Here is a 26611-nt window from a genome sequence, read left to right as displayed (position 1 = left end):
GCATGTTTATCTTCTGCCATTAGGTCAGACGATAGAAATGCCACTTGCACGCTTCGAGTAGCAGATTGACGGTGACCAACTTTAAACAGAACTTGATTAATTTTCCCACACATTTATTAAAATAATAACAAATATAAAAATTACTTAACTTGGTTCTGGATGTTATTTACAATTGACAATCTGAAGTTCCTTTGGTATTGATACATTAATCTTATTCTCACATATATCTCGGATACTTGACAAAATTGTCTATACATTTATCTTCATGGCTATGTACAGGAATATGGTAATCTTATTAGGTGCAGACTGGATCTTGACTATGGACTGGCACAGACAATTGTAGAACTCATGCAGACTGGTACAGACTAATGCAGACTGGTACAGACTAATGCAGAGTGGTGCAAACAAATGCAGACTGACTGATCGAAGGTCTTTACACTCGTTATAATACCTTGCACGTTCATGTATCACTGCGCGAGTGTGATGCGCGAGGAGAAAGTGTTCTATGTTAGCAGCAATCTCATTGGCTGCGTTACATATTAATACGCGAATCGGCGGAAGCAGAATTTGGTCTGTCTCTATGGCAGCGCCATCTTGTAGTGCGGAGATGGACGAGTGTTGCGTCTGCGCTGTTGTGCTTAGCGGGGCACACTCTAGTGGGAAATTTGTGTACGCACTGAATACGCGGAACTATGTACACAACATTGAGCTTTCCATTTTCGTCTCTAAAACAAAAACTAGGGACTTGGTATCCTTTCAAATTCGATTTGAACGTCTGATAGAAGTCTCTGACATTCTTTTTCTGGAAACGCTGATCGATCTGTTCTAACTGCTGTTTCTCATGCAGTTTCTTAGCCCTTCGTAGAGTTCTGGCTGCATATTTTTGAACTTCATGGAATACATCAAAAGCAAGTCTCCTGGTAGAGTTCCACTATTTCCATGCACTTGCTGTTTGGGCCACCACCTCACCACAAACCTCATTCCACCATGTATGATTCCTCTTTTTAGCTGTCAGGATTGTAGTATTAGCTGCTTGTTGGATCATGGAGGCAATGTCTGCCCATTTATGGGATTCAACTGTCAGTTACTGGTGGCATTGTTCCAATACGTTTTGATTGATTTTGAGCTTCGCAATATCATATTTATGAAATTTATTTCCGGTTTTCACAGTCTTATTGAGAGGGATGAAATTAATTTTGATCTTGGAGAGGTGATGATCCTTTTAAATTCAGTATTTTATCTGTAAAAAGGTTTCTTTCTATTATTTCTGATTGTTTGATGTTGTTTCTTTCTTATTTCTGTAATCCATGCTATCATTGATTCCTTCTTCCAGAACTACTCATTCAGTAGAGGTCTCTAAAAAAAGATTAATCTTCTTTTAGCCATTACTTCTGATATTTTCTCAAAATTTTTGTAGATCTCCTCATTACTTCTCATTTTCCAGCCATCTGTAGCTTGTATTGCAACCATTATTTTCTAATAATGCTCCTTTGAGGAACCTCTGTTCTGTCCAGCTTATAGTTCATCATTAGGCATCCTCATCCATGTAAACATCCTGGTCATACCACTGTGGGATAGTGTTTAAATTTGTTTTTTTTAGTTGTACATTTCTTGTTGTAAATATCCTTTGTCAAACGATTTGCTCTCTCCAGTTTGCTGACTCTTGCATCTACTGTTAATTCTTCTAGTCCATTTTGTTGTACAGTTTGTCCAATATATTTAAATTTACTTACTAATGCTATTTTACATTTTTGTTTTTCTAAGAATGTTGATGCATTGTTTGAAATTGTCATCAATGTTGTTTTTTCGGCTGAAATTTTGGGACCAGCTCTCTTTGCTATTTCTTCCAAAAGATTTCTTTTAATAACTGTCTGTCAGATTTTTTGAAAGTATATCAGAATCATCTGTAGAAGCCAGGTAGTTTACCTTAATTCCATTTGTTTTTTGTCCTAAAATTATTGGTTCAATTTTGTGATTTTTTTTTCTCCAAATTCCAATAACTTTCTATTTTTTTTTAGAATGTAGTGTTACAGTAAAGGTGATAAACTGTCCCCTTGTCTAACACCAGTTTTTATTTCAAATGGTTGAGATACTTCTCCCATAAATTTAGCTTCAGTCTTCCTATTTGCTAGTGTTTTGAGGATTATGTTTGCTTTAACACAAAATTCTTTGATGATTTTACCCATAATTTCTCTGCCTACCAAATCAAATGTTTTCTTGAAACCAATACATGATACTATTATTGGTTTGGTGATTAACAGTCTGTGGAGAATTATCAATTTTCTAATAAACATCTGTTCTGTGCAGGGTCTTCCCTTTCTAGAGCTCCTTGAGATTCTCCCAGTTATTTGTCTAAAGTTTCTACAACTCTGTCCAGAGAATTTTTGATAATATTTTGTATACCACTGGCAGAAGTCAGGCATCTCTGCAGTTGTTGACATTTTGTGTGTCCCCTTTTTTTCATAGCTGTGGATTAATGCTTTCAATAATCTCTTCAGCTTTCCAAATGTTCTCAAACAGCAGTTGTAGATCATTTGTGTGTTCTGACTATTTCAATAATTTTGCTGTAGTGGAGTCTTCATTTGTTGCTTTGAAGTTTTGGAATGATTTGATGACTTCATGAATTTATTGTTCTGTTAGTGGAAAATCTTCCTCCAGATGTTGTGGAACTGCTATTATATATTGCTACAATGTGCTGTTATTATTATTGTTGTTGTTGTTGTTTGGTTGCCTGTTCTTCAGCACTATCTTTCTGTTTCGTTTATCTATTTACCGCCATTTTAGCCCATTTACCGGTATTTTCAGCTTGTTCTTCACTTATTTGAGCTTTTGGTGGCTCCTCTTGAAGAGATCTTATTTCTCAGCATTTAAAATTACATCATCTGCTGCTCTTTTGCAACTGAATTTCATCATGTCCAGTCTAGTTTTTTCATTCATTTAACCATTCATCTTCCTTGACTCAAGATCCTAAATTTTCATCCTTATTTCTTGAACAGTCTCATTTCTCTTTTTACATTTTCCAGATGAAGAAACTTTTGGTCCTCAAAGCTAAGATTAGTATCAGTTTTTTTATTTGTTTCTGCCTATGGCTGCTATATCTCTTTAGTTAGAATATTTTCTCTCTTTGTATTTGATTATAGTCTAAGTCTGAATATTTTTATAAGTACATTTATTGCTGTAGCAATGAGTAAAATTAATGGTCTTGCACTGCCTGTAGCATGTAGCACCATTTTGACTGTTAGTCCTCTTGCTGTACAAAAAGTAGCTTTGATGATTACTTAATGCAAGTATTTTGTAAGAGCTGTGGAATGGTTAGTATCTGTTTATATTTTTCTGATTAATTCAAGCTTGTCAATGCACATCCTGTGTTAAGGAAATATTTGCTGTGTGTTAAATATAAGCAGTGGATCCATTGGGTTAGTCTTTTTGGTAGAAATATGTCAAGGTGAACAAAACAGGAGATGGTGAAGGAAGAGAGGGAAAAGATCAACATTTGCTTCTCATCAGCAATATAACTGGGTTGCAACATTCAGTGAAAATTATCTGTGACAGGAAGTTGTCAGAAATACATTTCTTGAAGAAACTTTATGTTTGTATAAGCATTTATTAAATTTAAAAAATTGGATTTCATCTGTTAATACAAAAGATAATGTTTTGCATTGCAGGCATGCTGAACCTGTCAAAGACGAAGAATCGGCCAATGATTCATATTGGAGGATAACAGTATGTATAACTTAAACTTGAGATTCCTGAAAATAAAGCTAGTCAGTATTTCTTAACAGTACTGATTTAAATACATCTAAAAGATCACTGTTACCTAAATGGAAGTTGACGAGCAAAGTCTTAGTGGACATTTGTATAAAATTGTCATAGGTATTATTTACAAGAAGAGTAAATAGTTTCAATAGGAATGTGGTGAGACATTTAACAAATGTCATGACCACACATTAATAGGACCTTATAACACTACCACTATGATATTAGTATGCTTTTATGTAAATAACAGAAACCCTGTCTCTATGTTGCCATGTATAACCCTCTTACTAAAATTTAGTTTAGTTTCCAAATAAAATACACTATGGAAGGATAGTCCTGTTTATGGGAAAAGATAATCAATAGAGTTATCATTCTTACAGGATTTACCATGTGTTGTGTCTAATGGATAAGTAAATTGGACTATTCACTTCTTTTCCAAAGATCTTACCCAGTGGCTAGATAGAAACACAGTATGAATGATAATATACTGAAGCTAGGACAACTCATTTCCAAGTTCATTTAGTGGTTTAAAACATGTACTTAATGGTCACCAACCTATCCTGGCAATGAAATAGTGAAGTATTGGAGAAGCAGAAATGTGAATTTTGCCTACTTTCTTGCTACTGTTTAGTTTGGCTCTTCAAATAAATTACCCCACTTAAACAATTTTGGGCTACATCTTTATACATTATGTTTTAAAAAAAGAAAAAGCCCAGTAGATAACTTCAAGGAAGGTAAAAAAAATTAGCCGGGGATGGGGGGAACAAACTTTAGAAAAGCACTTTCCATAATCAAGAAACTTAAAAACTTAGACACTAAAGCACACACATTTTAACTGAACATTTCACTTAAAGAAAACCTCTTTCTTGGTGGAATTTACTTTCAAAAGCTATTATTCTTTGAACTAATTCTGTATAGCCATCTAACAGGTTCTAGTAACTTGGCTTCACTCTGATTGAATTTTATGTAAGCAAACTATAACACTTTGCAATAGTTAAGAAAACATTTTTATTATTTACACTAAAGCAATTTAAATGGTTCCTCTTTATATTAACTTGGCACTTCATAAGTCTGTAAAACAGGACACTCGGATCAATCAAACACCAGGAAGGAACCCTATACAGATGTATGATTAGGATGAGATGACAGGGTGAGCCAGTTTCCGTAAAGTTCAAGAATGATTATTAAATCACAGTTTAAATTAATGGTTCATGCTGTACAAAGGTAAAAATAGAAAAAAATCTTATCTGGTGGCTGTAGGCTTGGGTGTGGCGAACAGTTATGACGGCTACACTACCCACACTATGGCCTGCAAGTTTCTTGCTGTATGGGCTCAATTTCTCTTCTTGGCTTCATTCAGTTTTACATACAGTAGCTCAACAACTCGCAGCTATGCTGTAAGCTGTTTGCAGTCTTCAATCAAGGCATTTTTATGAAAATTTGCAGGCAAAGCTTCTGCTCCACAAAGGAGTTACCTCAATCACTGCTGCCTACAGACTGTGTGACTTACTTCCCACACTTGCTCAAGGTAGCACGCCAATTCGCCTTTCGCACCTTTTCCACTCCCCACAGCTATTTTCGTTTCAAACAAAAGCACACTGGCTTTTACATAACACCTATTTCTTACATTGTTCCTAAGCATGACCATTTCTTAAATTGTCAAATTTACATCAACATGAACAATTTATACACACAAATATTTTTAAATGCAAAATGTTATCAAAACATTATTTAGACCCTTCGTATCCTTTGTAGAGGACTTGGGCAGGTTTGTCCCATCCTAGTACACATTATTTTGTTACTTCCCTTCAGATATTCCATTTAGCTACATCTACAATAATTCCCAATGTTCTGCCTTTTGAGGTGTCCAGTGCGGGTTGCTCTCCACTTCCTGGGTGTATTGTATCAAGTTAGCTTTTTCAAATTTCCATGTGGTTTTATCAATGTATTTTGTAACTGATATTTCAGCACCAATGATAACTTTTGTGAGCCAATGTACACTCCTTGAAAAATGTTTCAGTACTACTATTGAGTGATTCAGTGGTAATTTGTTCTCATCAGTGGAAAAGATGGATGGGTCAGGTTTTGTATCAGTTTCCATTTGCCTGCCCAAAACGTTTTAAATTCCTTGGCATCAAACTTAGATAATTTCTTGTGTATTGATCCATTTGAACAATGGTTCTCTACTTTGGTCTCTATTTAAGTATCTCCGGGTTGTGTTTTGGAATTAAAATCTTAAACATATACGTGCTGTCTAGTTGCTGTGTGTAAGACTAGTGTCAGACACTTTCCGTTAGGTGATTTGTGGACTGATGTAATAACCAGGCCTTTGAGTTTTATCCTAATTACTTCTACATCACTAATTTTCTGACAGCTTAAGCCAGCATAATCCAAGAGCTGTTTCTTTTTTCATTTATTGTGGTAGCACCTAACAATTGAGAGGAGTATTGATATTGCTTTATATTGCGTAATCTTGCATGTAGCTGCTGAATTATCACCTAAATGCATTTCCTATAGAGCTATAATACTGATGGCATGCTCATCATCTAATTTGCTTTGGTAACTGCATTTGTCACTTGTTAATCCTACGTTAATTTGCATAATATGGACACCTTGCCTGATAATTTTTGACTGTAAGCTCTGAGAAGTGCTGGACCATCTTTTGTGTAGAGTTTTTGCTGTATGCTCCTGCAGTCACACTGCCTTGGTGCACCATCTCGGGGGTTGTCTACATGCCACACAACAGTCTTTTTGGTGTCCCGTGTGAATGATTCACTGGTAAATATCCTGTCCCATACACTTTTGTTTGTAGACAATACTTCTGTGTTAGCTGAAAATAGAGCCAGGAAGCAGTAGTCTCAGTACCTCAGAGAATTAGTTTCAGGTAAAGTATATGGATCTAACATATCTAAAATGCACATGGTTTAGTTTGGAAACCACACAAACACCCAAATGTACACACCCGCAGTAGCTGCAGGGGGTGGGGGAGGGGGGGGGGGCAGAGTGATTGGAGAAGACAGTACATGGTCTGAATGGGAAAAGATTGGTGGGTACAGAAGAGAGAAGGGAAAAGGTAAAGTGATACAGTGGGAAACAAATTAGCAGAGGTTTAGGTCAGGTGGATGGCACTAGATGTGCTGGAGAGACAATTGCCACCTGCGTAGTTCGGAGAAACTTGCACTGGAAGGGAATATCCAAATGGTATGTCTAGTGAAGCAGTTGTTGAAGTGGTGTACAGCCTCTTGGCAACTGCAATGTCAAGTCTGTGGTTTGCCACAGTTTGGTGCTAGACATTACTGCGAGTGAACAGTTGGTTACTTGTCATCCCTACATGGAAAATTGTATGGTAATTGCAGCATAGCTGATTTTTAACAGGTTGCTTTTGCACATGATCGTGCCTTTTATATTGTTGGAGATGCCTGCAACTGGACTGCTGTAGGAGGTGGTGGGTGGATTTGTGGGACAGGTCTTGCACCTGGGTCACTCACAGGATTAGGGGCAGACAAGGATGTTCTCTAGATTGTGCGGGCAATGGAACACTACTTCGCAGGAAGTGGGTAGTATCTTGAGTACAGTATACCCCATCTGAGATAGTCAAAGCCCCAGTGAAGGATGTGGTTGAGCTTTTCAAGGCCTGGGTGATTAGATGAGTGCTGACCATTGTCTGGTTAGCAGGGTTACAGGTGTGAGATGAGGAGATGGCACGGGAGATCTATTTATGAATGAGACGGATAGGATACTGTGGCTCTGGTAGTGCTATTGCCATATTTAGATAACTCCTGCTTTCCACTGGGGATAGCGAGTCCACGTGTGACAAGGCTGTATGGAAGAGACTTTTTGACATGGAATGGGTGACGGCTGTCAAAGTGGAGGGAGGTACTGTTGATGGTTGGTCCACTTGACATGTATTTATGGATATCGATGTCTAGTAATATGGCGCATTGAGTTGAGAATAATCAGGTTAAGATGATTTGGGAGTAGGTTTTTAGGTTATGGAAGAAGCAGTCTATACCATGAGTCCAGATCATGAAAATGTCTCAATTACTCTGAATCAGACAATGGGTTTTAGGTGTTGACTGGATAGGAAGGACTTCTCCTGATGGCCGATACAAAAGCTGGCATAGGATGGCACCATGCGAGTACCCATGGCAGTACTACAGATTTGCTTGTACAGGGATAATCACTTAAAACCTGCACCACAAACATTGCAGAAATGGAAAGTGCTATTGATGTGTGATTTTCACAGGATGGATTGGGAGTTGGGGGCTTATGCTAGTAACCAACCAACAGGTTGTAGTGATATTAGAAATTGCATTTTTTGTGCAAACATAAACTTTTTTAAATGAAACTATGCCTATCGGTATTAACTAAAAGTAGGGTAAATTAGTCTATCAGCGGTGTTTGTTGCAGGAGTCTAGTGTGAGCCATTCATGAGATATCATATTTTGAAAAGGTCCCACACCAACACTTGTACATTAGCTGTAAAGTTCCCACGCCAACACTTGTACATTAGCTGCGGTAGCACACACCAAAGAACAGTCCAAGTCCATACACTAGTTATGTGGATTGTGACCAGTAATGAGACAATTGACCATCACAGGCTGTGTTCAAAATGACCACTGGCAGCACCAGTATATGCTCCCATTCTGGTATGGAAAGACTGCTGCACACATACCAGTATTTCAGCAGGGACAATCTGACAGGCTGCAGTAATACATCATTGCATATCATCAGATGTAGTTGGTATGCCCTTGTAGACAGTCTTTCAGCTTTCCCCATAGAAAAATGTCTGCAGGCATGAAATTTGGCGAATGGGTCAACCGCGATACAGGTCCTCTGCATCCAATCTAATGATTTGTAAACAGTTTGTGAAGCCATGTTTTACTTTGTGCACTGTGGGTTGTACAGCCATCGTATTGGTACCACAAGTTGCTCCTAGTCTGCAGAGGAATCTCTTCTAGCATCCGTGGAAGATGATTTGTTAGGAGGCTGTGATACTTGTGCGCATTCAGTGTTCTTTCTAAGAAAAACGGGCCTATGAGCTGATGGTTCACTGCCCCACACCACACGTTTACACTCCAAGGATGCTGACATTCCACCTGCCACAGCCAAAGAGAATTGTTAACAGACCAATTGTGCTTATTTCAGCACTTTACCAGGCCACGATTGTTAAAATTTCCTTCACCACTAAACAAGATACATGATACATCTGGAGTATCCTGTCTTAATGCCCATGTATGGAAGTTAACACAATTCTCTTGATCAATTCCATGCAGCTCTTTATAGAAAGGGATAAACCTATATCAATGGAGAATGCATAGGACACTTGCCCGATTAATGCCATTTCCACATGCGATTGTGGAAGAGGTAACATGTGGATCAACTACTTGTTTCATCTGTTATGTTGCTAAGAGTTAGGCTATGACTTCCACATAACTGGTTGAAGAGGTTGATAAATGATTGCTGAGATGCTTGACATTTATTGGGATTTATTGCCGCGTATACTGTACAAGAATGAACTGCATTCTTCGTACACTCTCCATACACCATGAGCATGTCACCTTTTTATGCGTTGGTAGATCCCATCGTCCACTCACGACCTACTGATTGGACTGTCACACACTTATTGACTTGCAAGTCACAATACACTCGAGGAACACACACACAAACACACTGTAAGCAAACAACATCATACCTAGCAACTACCCACACACACAAACACACTGTAAGCAAACAACATCATACCTAGCAACTACCCACACACACACAAACACACTGTAAGCAAACAACATCATACCTAGCAACTACCCAGATTGAGTGGCACAAACTAGTATTGGTGTGGAAACTTTTAAAAATACTGTATCTCATTGACAACTTGTGCTAGAATCCTGCAACAAACCCCACTGACATTCTGATTTACCATATTTTTAGTTTGTTAATGTCAGTAAGCACAGTTTCATTTAAAAAGTGTACATCTGCACAAGGAAGGATTTTTACAATCTGTTGATTGGGTAACAATAATGAGTCCCTGACTACCAATCCATTCTGTCAAAGCCGCAAATCAATAGCACTTCATACTTGTGGTGAGAGCTTTAGGCATTTCACCCTGTGACTTGGTCTTCGAAAGTGAAATAATTGTGGGTCAGGATGTGATTGGGTAAGGGGATTAGGAAAGAGGTGGTGGGTTTGGTATCAGGAGGATGTTTGGAAAGTGAGACCATGGGCATGGGGGATGTTGTAAAATGATGTTGCATCCATAGTAACCAGCAAGGAGTCATGTGGTAGCAAAACAGGAAATGCAGAAAGGCGGTGAAGGAAGTGAGCATTGTCTTCACTGTAGGATGGGAGGTTACAGACAATGGTTTGCATGTGATGTTCAGTGGGAGGATTGTACCCAGCCACAGTTGGACAAGTGGAGAGACCTGTGTAGTTGGGTTTGTGTAGTTTGGCGAATAGGTAAAAAGGAAGGAGTGGTGTGAGGAGTGAGATAGATCCAGGAGTCAAGTTATGGGATGGACTTATGGTCTTGGAGAGCTGCTGGAGTCTTGTTGGAATTCTAGGATGTGATCATGGTTGTAAGGTTTGTATGCAGAGGTGTTAGAAAGTTGGTGAAGACTCTCAGCCACATAGTCACTATGATTCATGAACACTGTGATGAAGCTTTTATCTGTGGGAAAGATGATAAGGCACAGATTGATTTTCAGGATATGGGTAGCTGTGTGTTACATAGGAGTGATGTTGGTCTCATTAGGGAGGATTTAGGAAAGGAAAGTAAGGCCGAGTTAGAAGTGACGAATTCCTGAAAGATAACCAAGAGATGACTGGCTGGAATGGGAGGTTCAGGGTGGGAGGGAGGCTGGAACTGTTTTAAGCAAGGTTCTATGTGAGGTTTTTGTTGGCTGTTATTAGTGGGATGCATCATCATCATCATTTAAGACTGATTATGCCTTTCAGCGTTCAGTCTGTAGCATAGTCTTGATCTATTTCAACGGTTTTTATACCCCTTCCCTTCCAACACACACACACTAGCCACCAAGGAAGAGCCTACAGCTTTGATTCAACCCCCCTACCCTCTTCCAGTCATACCCTCATACCTCCCTAATGCACATTGAAGAAATTTCAGCTGCAGAGATTAGGTAAGGAAAGAAGTTCCTTTACAAGTCCAGCACACTTGAATTTAGGTTTTGGGCTAAAGGTGAGGCCTTTAGAAAGTACCAATACTTCTGCAGGGCTAAGAGTTGTGGCAGAAAGGTTGACAACAGTTTTACAGGATTGGTGTTTAGGATGTATATATCTCATGGAGGATGGAGGAATTCGTTGCGATTGTGGAAGATGGAGTATCGAACAAAGCATAGTTAGGGAGGTATGAGGGTATGACTGGGGGGGGGGGGGGGGAGGGGGTTGAATCAAAGCTGTAGGCTCTTCCTTGGTGGCTACTGTAGAAATAGATCAAGACTTCACGACAACTAGCAGGTTTAAACGGGTGGGTGTTGTAATAGATATGTAGAGGTGGAGGTGATGAGGCTTGCACAGGATAGATTAGTATTGAGAGCTGCAGCAAACCAATCTTCAGACTACCACAGCAACAACAAAAAGGTCATAAGATGGAAACAATTTTGCATCATAGTATCTCCCTCTTTCCACTCCATGCAGTTTTCACTTATGGTAATGTGGCGTGTGTACAGAGATTTATCGGGTGTTGTTATTTTTTATTGTACTGTATTAACAGGATTTATCAAGAGTGGTGATAACATCAATTTGTGACAATAAATCTTTGTCATGTGCAATCTATAATACTGTTGTTCCATTTGTAATAAACAATTTCTTTGGTGCTGTTTTCCCAAATAAGCCTAAATTTTACTGTTATTCACATGGACAGAGGCAGAGTAAGACATGGGAGATAACTTCAGCTGATCTTCGAAGATCAGTTTCTTGAGACAGAGACAGTGTCATTATTATTATTGTTATTGTTATTATTATTGTTATTATTATTATTATTATTATTATATTGAATTATTGTTAATTAATATCCCCTTAAGGAGAGCAGTAAAGCACCATCAATTTTCAAGGCTTTTTTTCTGTCTCTTTCATTTGTCTTTCAAAAACTTCTCATATATTCATTGTGATTCCTCTTCCTCTCTTCTGTACCGTCGTTCCCCGTTTTCTTCTCTTTCAATATCTGCTGAAATTTCTGTTTTCCAGTTTTTTACTCTGTATTTTTTCCTGTCTGTGATGTCTTCTGTGGAGATGTTTTGTTTCTTGAGGTCCTCCATGGTTTCCTATACCCAGTTGGTTTTCACTTTATTGGCCATAACTATATAAAAAATATTCTTGGTAAGTCTGTTTTTGTGCATAATTTGTATGTGTCTCTAGAACCTTGTCCTTCTTTACCTGGTGTTGTTTTTAATCCTCTGTTTGTATTTATACAGTTCTTTTGTCAATATGTTTATCCAGATCCCTTCTCTCTGAACTGGCCTGTAGATCTTTCCTTCTGTTTTTCCATCTCTTTGATTTTTGTTCTTCCCTTCATTGCTGTTGTTCTGAGGTGTACAAGGCCTCTGTTAACTACTGTACTACAGTGTCTTAATTTGGCATTGATGGAAAAACTTGTTTTGTTATAATTGTTCCATATAAGTCTGAATACCTTATGTAGTTTTGTGATTCTTTTTTCATTGGATGTTGAGTTCAGTCTTATTTTCTGTGTAATCTCTTCCAGGCACTGGAAACTTTGTTCATGTGATATCTTTCCATACTTTGTTACCAGTGGGTGTCTGTCTCTTTACATTGTGTCAATGTACAAGTTTTTTTCATGTGAGATTTGTAGTCCCATATTGATTGAGATTTGATAAAGAGTTTGTAGAGCTTTTTTGTCTTCTTTTCCGTTATTTGTTATTATGGCTATATTATCAGCAAAGGCCAGACATTTTATCTACATGTGCATATATATTCCGCAAGCCATGGTGTGGTGTGTGACATGATCTGACTACACGTAGAGTGCAATCTTTGTTTGGCACGGCACTTGGAGGGCAACGGTTCAGTCTTCACCCATCTGTCTCTTTTGTCGCATGTCCTGATTATTTTCTCCAAAACTGAGTTAAATAGAGTAGGTGATGGCCATCCTCATGCCTCACTCCTGTCTTTACTTTGAACGGTTCATAGATCTCTCCCATGAACTTCACTTTCGATATTGCATTTTTCATGTTTCTAGTCCTATTAACATCAAAGATAATGATAATGTGCAAGAATAATGTAAGGCTAGCATCTTTTTAGTAACATGTTTCTGCTTATACAGCTTATATTGTACAACTGGAAATACAATGTCAATTTTGTTCTGATGACAACACATGTCACCTGGGAATAGTAGATGTACTGGCAATGGTTTCAGTGTCATCCGCCAACAGATAGTGTAATGGCATAGCTATCAGAGTGCTATATGTGTCTACCCTTTAATAGGAAATGCTCACAGCCAGTGTGATGCAGACATGTGAAGCAAGCAGGCAACCATGCCAGGAAGGCACACTCGTGATTCTTATAGCCAACGAGTGAGTTTAAAAAGGGGTCAAATTGTGGGCTTCCGAGTGGCAGGATGGTCCTTTCGGGGGAATTGCCACACAAGTTGGACATGCTGCGTCAGTTATGCAACGTTGCTAGTATCAGTAGTCACGTGAACATTCTCACACACGTAGTCGAGGTTCTGAACATCCACACAGCACAGATGCTCACTAGGATTGTTGTACTGAAAGGGCAGCAGTTGCAGATCGTACGGCTACCGCAGCACAGATAAAAGGTCTTGTGAGCCCCAGAAGTGTCAACACAAACTGTTGCAAAGCAGTTATTGCCAGTTGCGTTACGGACGTGCACACATCTATCCCGTCTTCCAATCGTGCCTCAGCACTGACATGCATGGCTCGAGTGGTGCCATCAGAGGATCTCTTTGAGGATGGCATGGCACGCCATGGTCGTAAGTGATGAAAGCAGATTCTGCTCGCACACAAGTGATGGTCATATCAGCAAATGACATAAATCTGGTGAGCACTCTCTTGTAGAGTGCATTCGTCCAAGATACAGTGGCCCCACCCCACGCCTTATGGTCTGGGGTGCGATAAACTACAACTCTCATTCGTCTGTGGTGTTTCTGCACTTGGTACATGCAGAATGATGTTACACCTGTTATTTTTGCATTCTTGCAACTGGAAGGTAATGTACTGTTCCAACAGTATAGTGCTGACCCACACGCTGCCCACGAATCTCAGTGTTCTCCGAAAGATGAGCAGTGACTTCCCGGGCCAGCATGTTCTATGAGTTTGTCTCCAACCGAGCACATGTGGGAACATGGGATGAGAAGTGACTCGTGCAACTTGTCAACCAACAACTCTTACATAACTATGTGAACAGATTGAGCATGTGTGACATAATTTATCTCAGGACAGTTTTTGCCATCTGTACTATCGACTGAATGCCATAGTCAGTGCCTGCATTGTCACCAGTGAGGGCTACACGACATACTAATGTGTGTGTTTTGGCACGGGTCGATACATGCTAGCTGAGAAGCATTTGCAGTATTGATCTGTAAATGTGATCATTTCATGTACTCCATATGCACTGTTGCAACATTAAATCTGGAGTGAATTTTCTTCTGGCAGTGGGCACAGACTTTTACCTCACAACTTTGATACATTTTACTTTTTCTTTTTCTTAGACTTTATCCCCTGCTATCACAGTCTCAGCATGTTAATGTGGATTTGGCAGTATTAGTGGTAAATTGTGGCCAGATGCCCTTTCCATGCCACCTCCCCCCCTCCCCTCCCCCCTTCCAACCCACACCAGGATGAAAGTTATGTACCCTGTATCTGTATGTATCTAATATTATCGTGTGTGAAAGTGTGAGAATGTTTTCAAAATGTTTGAGGATCATGTAACTGATGTGGGGTGTGCATACCAGTCTGCTATTCATCTAGTCGGATGTGGACAATAGCCTAAAAACCATGTCAACACTGGCTCTAGCTGCATGCTAACGTTGGCATCTACCCAGGGGTATTACAATTTCAATAGAGTACAGTAGAGTTTTAATGATTTATACAATATTTTTATGTCATAAATTTTAGAAAATTGATTGAAGATGTCTTTCTGTTGTTGTTTAATTTATGATATAGCCGCAACAGAAAATCCAACAGAATATGTTAATTATTCTGGTCTTGTTCATTTCCGTATTTGTTCTGTGTTAAAGTAATTTTTCAGACGCATACAACATAAATGTTAAAGTAAGGTCTATGATGGCAGGCAGTGACTGGGATGTTGTCCTGACAGCAGGTAGGGTGCAGCCTTTGTTCACCGTGGCACTAGGAGGGAGAGGGTTATGTCCTATCGCCCCAGCTTCGTTTTACCCCTGGGAAACATCCCCAGGAGTCATCTGATAGCAGGTTGGTGTCACCTGGGGCCATCCTGCAGTCACTGGAACAAGGAAAAATCCCCACCTTTTATGTTTTATGGGTAATCGAGCCCAGGACCACCTGATTGGAGTCTAGTGTGCTACCCACTAGACCACCACATACACCGTGCTTATGGGATATGAAATGTCTGCATCTATATGACTACTCTGCATTTCACAACTCAGTGCCTGACAGAGGATTTATCAAACCACTTTCATACTGTTTCTCTACTGTTCCACTCTTGAACAATGTGTGGGGAAAAGGAACACTTAAATTGCTCTGTGTGATCTCTGATTTGTTGTGTTTTATTATAACGATCATTTTTCCCTATGAAGGTGAGTGCTATGAAAACGAAAATGTTTGTGTATTTGGAGGATGAAGTTGGAGACTGGAATTTTGTGAAAAGATCTTGCCACAGCAAAAAAGTATTTCTTTTTGTGATTACCATCTCAACTCGCATATCATGTCCGTGACTCTCTCTCTCCTAATATATTACAATAATACAGACTGAGCTGCCCTCATTTTGGCTTTGATTTCCTCCATCATTCGTATCCCATGGTGTACTTGTGCATTGTCATCTTGAAACACAACCAATGATCATCCAAATGTTGACTATATGACAGGACAGTAGGTTCGAGGATCCTGTCATCAAATTGCACAGCCCTCAAATAGCCTCACTAGAAATGAGATTTGTCAGACATCTGTATACCATACTGGCCCAAAACATGACCAATCCATCTGCCTGCTAAACTTAAAAGACTGGACTGCAGGTCTGAAACTCATTTTTCACTGGAGCGGACACAAATGAACAAGAATTCTCTGTGGCTCTGAACAGTAGCTGAGCACAAGCAGACACCATTATGTTGCATATGGTTAGCATTGACAGGTGTTCACTCATGTTCTGCCCATTATCAGTCTTTCGATGAACTGTCAAACGGAGTCTCCATCATCTCTGCATTGGTGAGAGCAGGAGAGAAAGAGCTAAATTCTGGTGTTTCATCAGTGAACTTTTGTCTTCAACTCAAGATCTTTGAGCAGCAGAATGGTCTGAAGAGAATGTAATGTTTCTGATAACAGAATAGATGCTCGTGAATTCCAAGATGTCCACGCCATAAATGCCAAATAAAAAGAAATACAATTGACAGAGTGTTTCCGAGGTACTGGGAACATGAGAAAGATGATAATTACAATAGATACTTTCATCAGCCAGAAATGGAGTGAATAAGCACGAGCTTCGTATTTGTTTTTATTAAAAAAGAACAGCACAACAAAGTTCCTTGAAAGTAAACATGTACAAAAATGTATCTATCATGCCGATTAAAATCACGTACATACCCCACAAGCCACCTTAGTAATTTCTTGCCCTGTTCCACTGACAAATAGTGCTAGGAAAAATTATAGTCTATATGCCTCTCTACAAGCCCTAATTTCTCTTGTCTTTGTGGCCTTTACGTGAATTGTAAATTGGTCGCTGTAGGATCGACCTAAAGTCAGCTTCAAGTACGAGGTACCTAAATAGTTTAATGGTGTTTTGTGAAAAGAATATCATCTTCCCTCCAGGGGTTCCTATTTGAGTTCCTGAAGCATCTCTATAATACTTATGTGCTAGTCAAACTTACTGGTGACAAATCTCTGAATTGGTTCAATGTCTTCCTTTAATCCAATGTCATGCAGATCCCAAACACTCAAGCAATGCTAAAGAATGGGTCACACTTGTGTTGCGTCCTTTACAGATAAGCTACACTTTCCTAAAATTCTTGCAATAAACCAATTTGGCCATTTGCCTTCCCTACAACCAAATTTGCTTGTTTCATGTCTTACTGCTTTTTAACATTATGCCTAGGTATTTAATTGACATGACTGTCAAGCAGCATACTACTGATGCTGTATTCAAACATCATGGGATTTTTTTTTTCCTTCTCATCTGCATTAACCTACATTTTTGTAATATTTACAGTAAGCTTCCATTCATCTCATCAATCACAAATTTTGTCTAAGTCATCTTATATCCTCCTATAGTCACTCAATGGCGTCATTTGCTCATACACAATAGCGTCATCAGCAAACAGCCACATAGTGCTGGCCACGTTGGCTGTCAGATCCTTAATGTACACTTATTAGCCAAAACATTATGACCACTGCCCACTGCGAGTTGGATGCTGCCTGGTGGCATTGCGGGCATGTGATGCAGTAACAAAAATATGTAAATAGAGCAGACACAGATGGGGGCTCACTTTAGGGAAGATATGGGCTGCAAATGGGGAAATCAGTTGAGATAAGTGATTTTGATAAATGGCAGATTATTATTATGCTGAGCCTGTGACACACATCTCAAAAGCGGCAGTGCTGGTCAAATGTTCATGAGCTATCTATCACTAGGTGCTAAATGGTTAGACATCCATGACTCTTCACAGTACTTGGGGTTTGGAGGCATGTCTGGCTGCAATGTGGATAGATGGTGATTTGTAGCAACTCTGCTGAAAGAGCACAATGCTGGTGCACGCACAAGTGTTCCATAGCACACTGTTCATTGTAAATTCTGGAACACGGAGCTCCGCAGCAGACCACTCCTACATGTTCACATGTCTACCCAACAACATCATCAGTTGTGATTGCAGTGGGCACAGGACCATTCGGATTAAACCATCAATCAATGGAAATGTTGGCTTTTTGGGTGAATCCCATTTTTGCTACACTAGATTGCTAGCTGTCTCCACAAAAACCATCATTGAGGTGAATGGCAGCTCCAAATGTGCAGCACACCATGTATGCCGGCTGGTGGGAGCAGCATTATGCTTGGGAGACATTCTCCTGCACTTGCATGTAGTAATCGAAGACATGCTGACAGCTGTGAATCACCTATTTCCCTTCATGCTTGATGTCTTCCCCGTCAGCAATGTCATCTTTCAGCAGTGTAAATGTCTGTGTCTCAGAGCCAGAATCATGCTACAGAGGTTTGAAAAGCATTATAGTGACGTCATGTTGATGTCTTGGTGGCCAAATTTGCCTGATGTAAACCAAAAGAACCCATCTGGATCGCTATCGAGCATCTTTACCACGTATGCAAATCAGTGATATGTTATTTACGTGAATTACAAGACCTGTGTGTAGACATCTAATGCTTCATACCTCCTCAAACCTAACAACAAGCTGTCTGATCCCTGATATGCAGAATCAGTGATGTATTTTGTCCCAACGATGGACAAACAAGCTATTAAGCAGGTCATAATGTTTTGGACCACCAGTCTAAACAGGATGTTACAAAAAGGTACGGCCAAACTTTCAGGAAACATTCCTCACACACAAAGAAAGAAAATATGTTATGTGGACATGTGTCCGAAAATGCTTACTTTCCATGTTAGAGCTTATTTTATTACTTTTCTTCAAATCACATTAATCATGGAATGGAAACACACAGCAACAGAATGTACCAGCATGACTTCAAACACTTTGTTACAGGAAATGTTCAAAATGTCCTCCGTTAGTGAGGATACATGCATCCACCCTCCGTCGCATGGAATCCCTGATGCGCTGATGCAGCCCTGGAGAATGGCGTATTGTATCACAGCCGTCCACAATATGAGCACGAAGAGTCTCTACATTTGGTACCGGGGTTGCATAGACAAGAGTATTCAAATGCCCCCATAAATGAAAGTCAGGAGGGTTGAGGTTGGGGGTGTGTGGAGGCCATGGTATTGGTCTGCCTCTACCAATACATTGGTCACCGAATCTGTTGTTGAGAAGCATACGAACACTTTGACTGAAATGTGCAGGAGCTCCATCGTGCATGAACCACATGTTGTGTTGTACTTGTAAAGGCACATGTTCTAGCAGCACAGGTATGAAATCATGATAACATGCTCCATAGAGCGTAGGTGGAAGAACATGGGGCCCAATCAAGACATCACCAACAATGCCCGCCCAAACGTTCACAGAAAATATGTGTCGATGACGTGATTGCACAATTGCGTGCAGATTCTCGTCAGCCCACTCAAGTTGACTGTGAGAATTTACAATTTGATCATGTTGGAATGAAACCTTATCCGTAAAGAGAACATTTGCACTGAAATGAGGATTGACACAATGTTGGAGAACCATTCGCACAAGTGTACCCGTGGAGGCCAATCAGCTGCTGATAGTGCCTGCACATGCTGTACATGGCACGGAAACAACTGGTTCTCCTGTAGCACTCTCCATACAGTGACGTGGTCAACGTTACCTTGTTCAGCAGTAACTTCTCTGACACTGACATTAGGGTTATCGTCAACTGCACGAAGAATTGCTTCGTCCATTGCAGCTGTCCTTGTCGTTCTAGGTCTTCCCCAGTCGCTTAGTCATAGGTTGGAATGTTCCGTGCTCCCTAAGACGCCAATCAATTTCTTCGAACGTCTTCCTGTCGGGACACCTTCGTTCTGGAAATTTGTCTCGATACAAACGTACCGCGCCATGGCTATTGCCCAGTGCTAATCCATACATCAAATGGGCATCTGCCAACTCTGCATTTGTAAACATTGCACTGACTGCAAAACCACGTTCCTGACGAACACTAACCTGTTGATGCTACGTATTGATGTGCTTGATGCTATTACTGTAGAGCAATGAGTCGCATGTCAGCACTAGCACCGAAGTCAACATTACCTTCCTTCAATTGGGCCAACTGGCGGTGAATCGAGGAAGTACAGTACATACTGACGAAACTAATATGAGCTCTAACATGGAAATTAAGCATTTCCGGACACATGTCCACATAACGTATTTTCTTTATTTGTGTGTGAGGAATGTTTCCTGAAATTTTGGCTGTACCTTTTTGTAACACCCTGTATAGAGAATGAGAGTGATCCTATCATACTTCCCCGGGGCACTCCTGAGAATAACCCCAATACCCCTGCCTCTGATGAACACTCACCATCAAGGACGACATTCTGGCTTCTACTACACGAGAAGTCATCTCGAGCCATTCACATATCTTGAAACCTAATCTGTAATTTCAGACCTTCATCAACAGTCTGCAGTGGCGCACTGTGGCAAACACGTTCTGGAAATAACAATGTGGTATCTGCCTATTCCCTTCATCCGTGATTTGCAGGATATCTTGTGAGAAAGGGGCAAATCGAGTTTCACACGAATGATGATTTCTAAATCTGTGCTGATTTGTGAACAGAAGCAGAAGGATATTGGTTTGTAATGATGTGGGTCCGTTGTTTTACTCTTCTTATATACAGGAATTACCGTGCTTTTTTCCAATTGCTTAGGACTTTGCATTAAGCAGGAAATTACAATAAATGCATGCTAAGAACAGGACCTATGCCATAGTGCACTATTTGTCGAGAGACCCATTGCTGAAATTTTGACATTATGTTGGCTAGACAGTAGGTTGGAGGATTCAGTTCTGATACTGCACAGCTCTCAAATTATACTTACTAGTTATTAGAGGCATTTGATATCCATAGGTGACACCAGACCAAAACCAGACTGACTCAACTATGTGCTGAATCTGTGGGTCTTCACACTTGAGACATTCATTGGTACCTGGCCATTTCCGCACCCTTCTACAAGGATCATCAGGTATCAAAGAAATGCTTCACATATTGTGAAAGGAATACAATACCACTGATCCAAGTTCCGCTGGAGGACACTCTGTATCACCACTAGTAATTTCCTTTCCTGTTGCACCACAAACAGAGTGAGGGCAAAATGACTTGTCTATATGCCTCTGAATGAGCCCTAATCTCTCTAAACTTGTCTTCATGGCCCTTACATGGAATGTACATTAGTCGCAGTAGATTGTTCTGCAGTCAGCGTCAACAGCCATTTCTCTAAATTTTCTCACTAGTGCTCCTCAAAAAGAATGTCGCTTTCCATCCACCGGTTTCCAAGTACACCACAATTCTTTGTGCACTACATTCCCCGGGGGTTTGTACTGTAGTACATAATGGACACCTAGAGACCCCACTGAATGTGTCGAGATGGTTGTGTACCGTGTGAGTCAACACAGCTCTCCCCATTATCTGCAAAAAAAGTCACAGTACAGTTACAGTAAGTTCCCGAGGTACTACCTGTCAGCTATAATTTGAAGTTAGCAGTCGTCAGTTGTTGTTGGCTCTGAGCAATCTCTGTAGTGCTGATTTTTAACATTTTGTTACTGCAAAGGCTGTGGAATGTTCATATGACGCCGCTGTAGCGTTTGCCAATTGTGTGGTAACTTTCCATGCTGACAAACATTCTGACTGTAAAGTAACAGTGCTTGGGCAGTCTTTAAGCATCAACGCTTTAATCCCTTTGCAAAGTCAAATTTTTTAATGTTATATTGGACATGTGATCAGTTTGTTTATTTATTTATTTTTGTAATTTTATTTTTGTGGTTTAGGACAAAAACTGTAGTGGTAGTGTATTTCTCCTAGAGCCCTTTTGTGAGCTGCTATTTTCCTCTGTGAAAATGAGGCAATTTTTTTTTCCAACTACACAAGTGATGATAGCAGTGATCTGACAATAAACAAAAACTGTTTGTTGCAGCAATTTTTATGCATCTGGTAAAGTGTACTATCACAAGATAGCAGGTACATCTACAGATGGTAATATATATTCCCAAAAGCTTAGTAAAACCACTAAGTGGTTGGCAAGTATGCTTCCCGAGATTCACAAAAGACATAATTGAGTAATACCGTATTTACTCTAATCTAAGCTGCACTTTTTTCCGGTTTTTGTAATCCAAAACACCACCTGCGGCTTAGAATCAAGTGCAAAGTAAGCGGAAGTTCTGAAAAATGTTGGTAGGTGCCGCCACAACTAACTTCTGCCGTCGAATATATGTAGCACTACACAGGCATGCTTTTCAGGCACAAAGATAAATACTGGTGCCAAAACCTATGCGTCAGTAAACAAACTAAAAAAAAAACAGAGCTTTTTTCTCTGCCCCGAGTTTCGACCACTGCATTTTCATACTTTATCCAATGAAGTAAATACAAATCCCGTATTCTTCATCTCTGAATGTTGCAGCCTTTCAATGTACTTCGAAAATCCGACTGGAAGACTGTTTGGGATGTTTGTCAATATGGCCAAGTCTACGTTCTGAATTTTTGTCCTACCTGTGACAAGAGATGGTCGTTAATAGCAACTTTTATGAATTGTGAATCACATGCAGTATTCTCTTCACCATAAGAATAATACGAATGTAAACATTTTGCCATGTATTCCTACGTGTTTCCTGCTATCTCATTTAAATCCTGTCTTCCTAATAAACTACGAAACTAGAGTGAGACAACAGCAAACGCGGAAGAATATATATATCATGTCATGTTTATATTTGCATTATTCCTATGCTGAATAGTGATACAGTCAGAAATGAAGCATGGCAACTGACTAGATTTTTAAACCTAAGATGGTTCTAATTTCTGTGCAGAATGTAATGCACTAAAGAGGCGTCTGCAAAAATTTTCAAACGGAGAAAATTTTTGGCTAAACTTTCGTTTGGAACATCTATCATATGCAGTCTACTATATGGTTCTTGTTGAACATTATCAAAGAAACCAGCAGTGTAAGTAACAACAAATAGCAGTCTCTTGCCATTGTTTTGCTGATGAGACGATTCCTCTCTCTTTTTTTTTTTTTTTTAATTGTAAGCAGCAGTATCGTGCGCAAAAGCAAGCCATCCCGCGAGTGGCGACAGGCCGTAAACACGCATAATCAGAATGTGACAAACAATGCATGGCACAGTATGATATTGCATTTTGAGCTTGGAGTGACGGAAACACCTATAACAAAGAGAACGGCACTTATCAGATAAAAGAAAAATAAGCAATCAATTCAAACCAGACGAAGCACGTGAAAAAGGCTCTCTAGTATAAATATGGACGGAGAGCCTGACGCATAGCAATGACTACATGGTAAAGCTTAACTGCTAAGTTTACCACACGCACCAAACTACTGTAGCTGTATCATCATTCATTCGACCTAAATTGTCTCATATTACAATGGACCAACTTTGTTTCGGTTTGGAGATGTGGTCTAAGACGTTTCTCCTCCTTAAATTTCGAGTCACAAATTTCAAGTGCTGCTTAGATTCGGGAAAATTTTTTTTCCTTGATTTCGAGTCTCATTTTTCAGGTGCGGCTTAGATTCGAGTGCGGCTTAGATTCGGGTAAATACAGTAAGTGTACTTCCCAAACCATTTTGAGAAACTATTTTGATGGAAAGCATATTTTCCTAGAGCCATTAAAACACTGTTATTTGGTGGGCTGTATATTTCTCACAGCACTAAAAGCTATATTTCATAACAAAAAGAAAGTAAACTGGTGCAGCGGACTATCACTGGATGCCAGGAGCATGCAGAAGTGGTAGTTCCTTTCAGAAGCAGTTGCAAATATATGTGCCACCAAATAATGTTGTTTTGAAGGCCACTGGGAAGTATGCTTGCTACCAAAGTAATTTTTCCGTGATACAAGGGGAATATACTTACCACAAAATTAATTTCTTTTTTGGACTGCAGAAAAGATACTTACCACCAACTGACCATACTTACCACTAATTTAGTTGTTTTACTCTGCTCTTGGGAAAATGTTGTACCTCCTCTGGATGTGGTTGACCTTTTGTGATAATATGCTAAACAACTGGTGTCTGTTTGTCATGATATCAGTGTTGTTGTCACTTGTTACAACAGAACACATTGTTTCATTCTGCAATATATGCTGTTGTGACTTGTCTCAGCTCGTTTCTTTAAGTAGTGTTAAATGAAGTTTCTAGGATTGTAAAATAGATAGTCAAATAAAAACAGAAAATTCCTTTTTTTCACATGTAGTAGTAACTCTTAACAGCTTACTAAAGACAGTGGGAAGTATACTTACCACTATAGTTTTTTGCTCCTAAATCACAAAAATAAAATAATCAAAAATTAAATGTAGTTGATACTTCAAAAATGATACCAAAACAATTAACTTTACAGGGCTGCTACAAAAAATGTGCCCACAAATGGGTTAAAAACAAAGTATGCAAGCTGTGGGGGCAGTGTGAAACTTTTTTAAGCACTGTATTTGAAAAATATTATTCATTTTGTTCCACTTCTAGAAAGAAAATTGGACGGATAGCTGACTCCATAAAAATTAATACATTTCATACTGTGCTCGAGCACAGGCAATAAAAAACTGTGAGCAAACATGATGTGTGTACTTGTTGCCTCAGGGTCTCCTGCAAAACTGAGGTGCTTGAGTAAGCTACATCACACTGCTTCGTTGTGTGCTTGTTGTCAAGCCGGTTTATGAAGTACACATCCCCCTTCATTTCTATATAACTTTGTTTTGAATGCACTGTACAAGAATATTGAATACCTTGAAAATTATCGAGTTCAGCCATTCATTCACATGTAATATTCCAACAGCTCCATCACCGATGAGAGCCTTCAGGGGTGTAAAACGAGTAAGTGAGAAGTGCCACTGAACTACTAACAACCATTTTCATCTACTACTAATCTGCTCACATTAATCATTATTCAAGGGGATTAGTTCTACATCATTTTATTTTTATAAATATACAGAGAAACAACTACTTGAAAAAAGCCAATGCTCTGCTACTTAAACTGCTCTGCCACTATTTTGATTTAATACTTCATGCTAAATGGGCATTTAATTTTACACAGGACACTGTCATCTAAACTTATTCTGATAAATTCATATACTTCCTTCCTGTGCAATGCCCTTTATGCTGTCAATGCCACGTTGGGACCGGTACAGTAGTTTCTGTTCCGTAGAGAACCAACCGTACCTGCACATAGGCTATTATTATGATGGAATCACCACTTCAAAAGGTTTTCCAAAGCTGCTGCCAGCTTCCCTCTGTGGAGTAAACCATCTACCATTCCTGTCTGCTCCTAGAGAATATGTTGCATTGCTAAATATGGTTTTCTGTTAGAAAGTGTTTGTGTGTTGTGTGTCTGAGGTGGGACAGGTAGGTAAATTCACATATCCAGGTTAATTATTGGTGGACTGGCTAATAAAACATTTTTTACTTTAATTTTGAATATTTGGGGATTTCCAGATTGCTCCTAATGTTGGCTGGCAGATGTTAAAAGGGTGTTGCACCTGAATATAAAACAGTTTTCTTAACCCTAAGCTTCAATGCATATTCTCTATGGAAATTATTTATATTGTGATTGTTATGGTTGCAAACTTTGCAATTAATGCTAAATTCTCTCTTGTCCATTTGAGCAGCTCAGAGGTCAGCATATCTTGCTGCTATGTGGAGGACCCAGGTCCAATTCGTGGTAATGCCTTTTTCTTTAAAGGGCGAAGCTACTCCACACCCACACTGACATGGTGACCATCACCAAAGTTCTATCATCACCTCCGTTAGCTTCGTTACAATTGAGAAGTGCACAGGATGTGAGGTCATGATGTTGTCCGTAGGATTACCCACTTATACAGTCACTTTGAGGTGATAGAAGTGGTCGAGAAGTGAGCAGAAGGTAGCAGTTTTAAGGGCAGAGGGAGAAAAGTGCCGAGGCAAGCACCAAAGGAAAAGAACTTCTGCAATAGTCTGGACAGATAGTAAGAGCAGTAACAGTTTCTTTCTGTCTGCAAGGGTGAGGTTGTTGTTAGTTTTGGGTATTGTGCGATGCTCGATACCATTGTCGCAGCTTAAAATACTCTTTACAAGTGTCAGTCCTATTGAGGAGGGGTACTCCTGGGCTATGCACCTGAGTGTCTCCTGGGCCACCTGCAGCATCTGTACTTGTAACATGCCAAGGTCGTTATACGAGTGGTCAATTGGCCATAACGAGGTTTGGTTGGATATGTTTATGTTTAGTGTGCAATACTGCTTTCCCGTATTGTCAGTTGGTCAGCTAGATATTTGCAGCTGGCAATGCCATTTAGTTTTGCTGTAATGCAGGGATTCACCAGTGTTTATTTTGTCTGTGAGCTTGTGCTGTCAACAGGTGATTAATTGTCCCTAGATAGAAGTGTTTTTCAGCGTTTGTGTTTTCACCTGTGGTTGTGGTCGTAGTTTCCCAGGTTAAGAATGAAGTGATTGTCAGAGTGTCTCAAGTTCCTGTACAGTCGTGTGGTGAGTTTTTTGAATATCTGTGTGTGAGTTTCAAGGCAGTATTCTCTGTGAAGGTCGACAGTGTGTGTGGACTGTGGTGCACTTCGTTCTGTATCACCTGTAGGCGGCACAGGCGGTCAGAGCCACGTAACCCCAGACTGCAGCTGCATGTATCATCATGGGTCTAATCAGTATCATGTACACGGACCTCGATACCCTCCTATTCAGTGTGCTTTACCTGTTGAGCTTAGAGTAACACTGTTTGAGCCTTGCATTTGCTCAGTTGGCCTGTCACTGAAGTATATGACTTTAACACTGAAACGTATTGGGTGTGTGTGTAGTGTTATTTGTCTGCAGTCTTAATGTGGGGTCCTGCCCACTCATCTTGTATAGGG

At 39.8% G+C, this 26611-nt stretch overlaps 1 protein-coding gene across 1 annotated transcript in view; it reads left to right on the top strand.

The window, feature by feature from the left end:
* Positions 1–26611, top strand: part of LOC126441769 (uncharacterized) — a 220455-nt gene that overhangs the window by 175762 nt on the left and 18082 nt on the right. The window contains exon 7 of the mRNA XM_050090689.1: positions 3666–3723. The gene's annotated coding sequence lies outside the window, so the exon portion shown is untranslated. The remainder of the gene's footprint in view (positions 1–3665; positions 3724–26611) is intronic.

Source organism: Schistocerca serialis, unplaced genomic scaffold (assembly GCF_023864345.2).
Source record: "Schistocerca serialis cubense isolate TAMUIC-IGC-003099 unplaced genomic scaffold, iqSchSeri2.2 HiC_scaffold_1370, whole genome shotgun sequence".
NCBI classification, from domain to species: domain Eukaryota; kingdom Metazoa; phylum Arthropoda; class Insecta; order Orthoptera; family Acrididae; genus Schistocerca; species Schistocerca serialis.
This window is presented reverse-complemented; position numbering and strand designations above follow the sequence as displayed.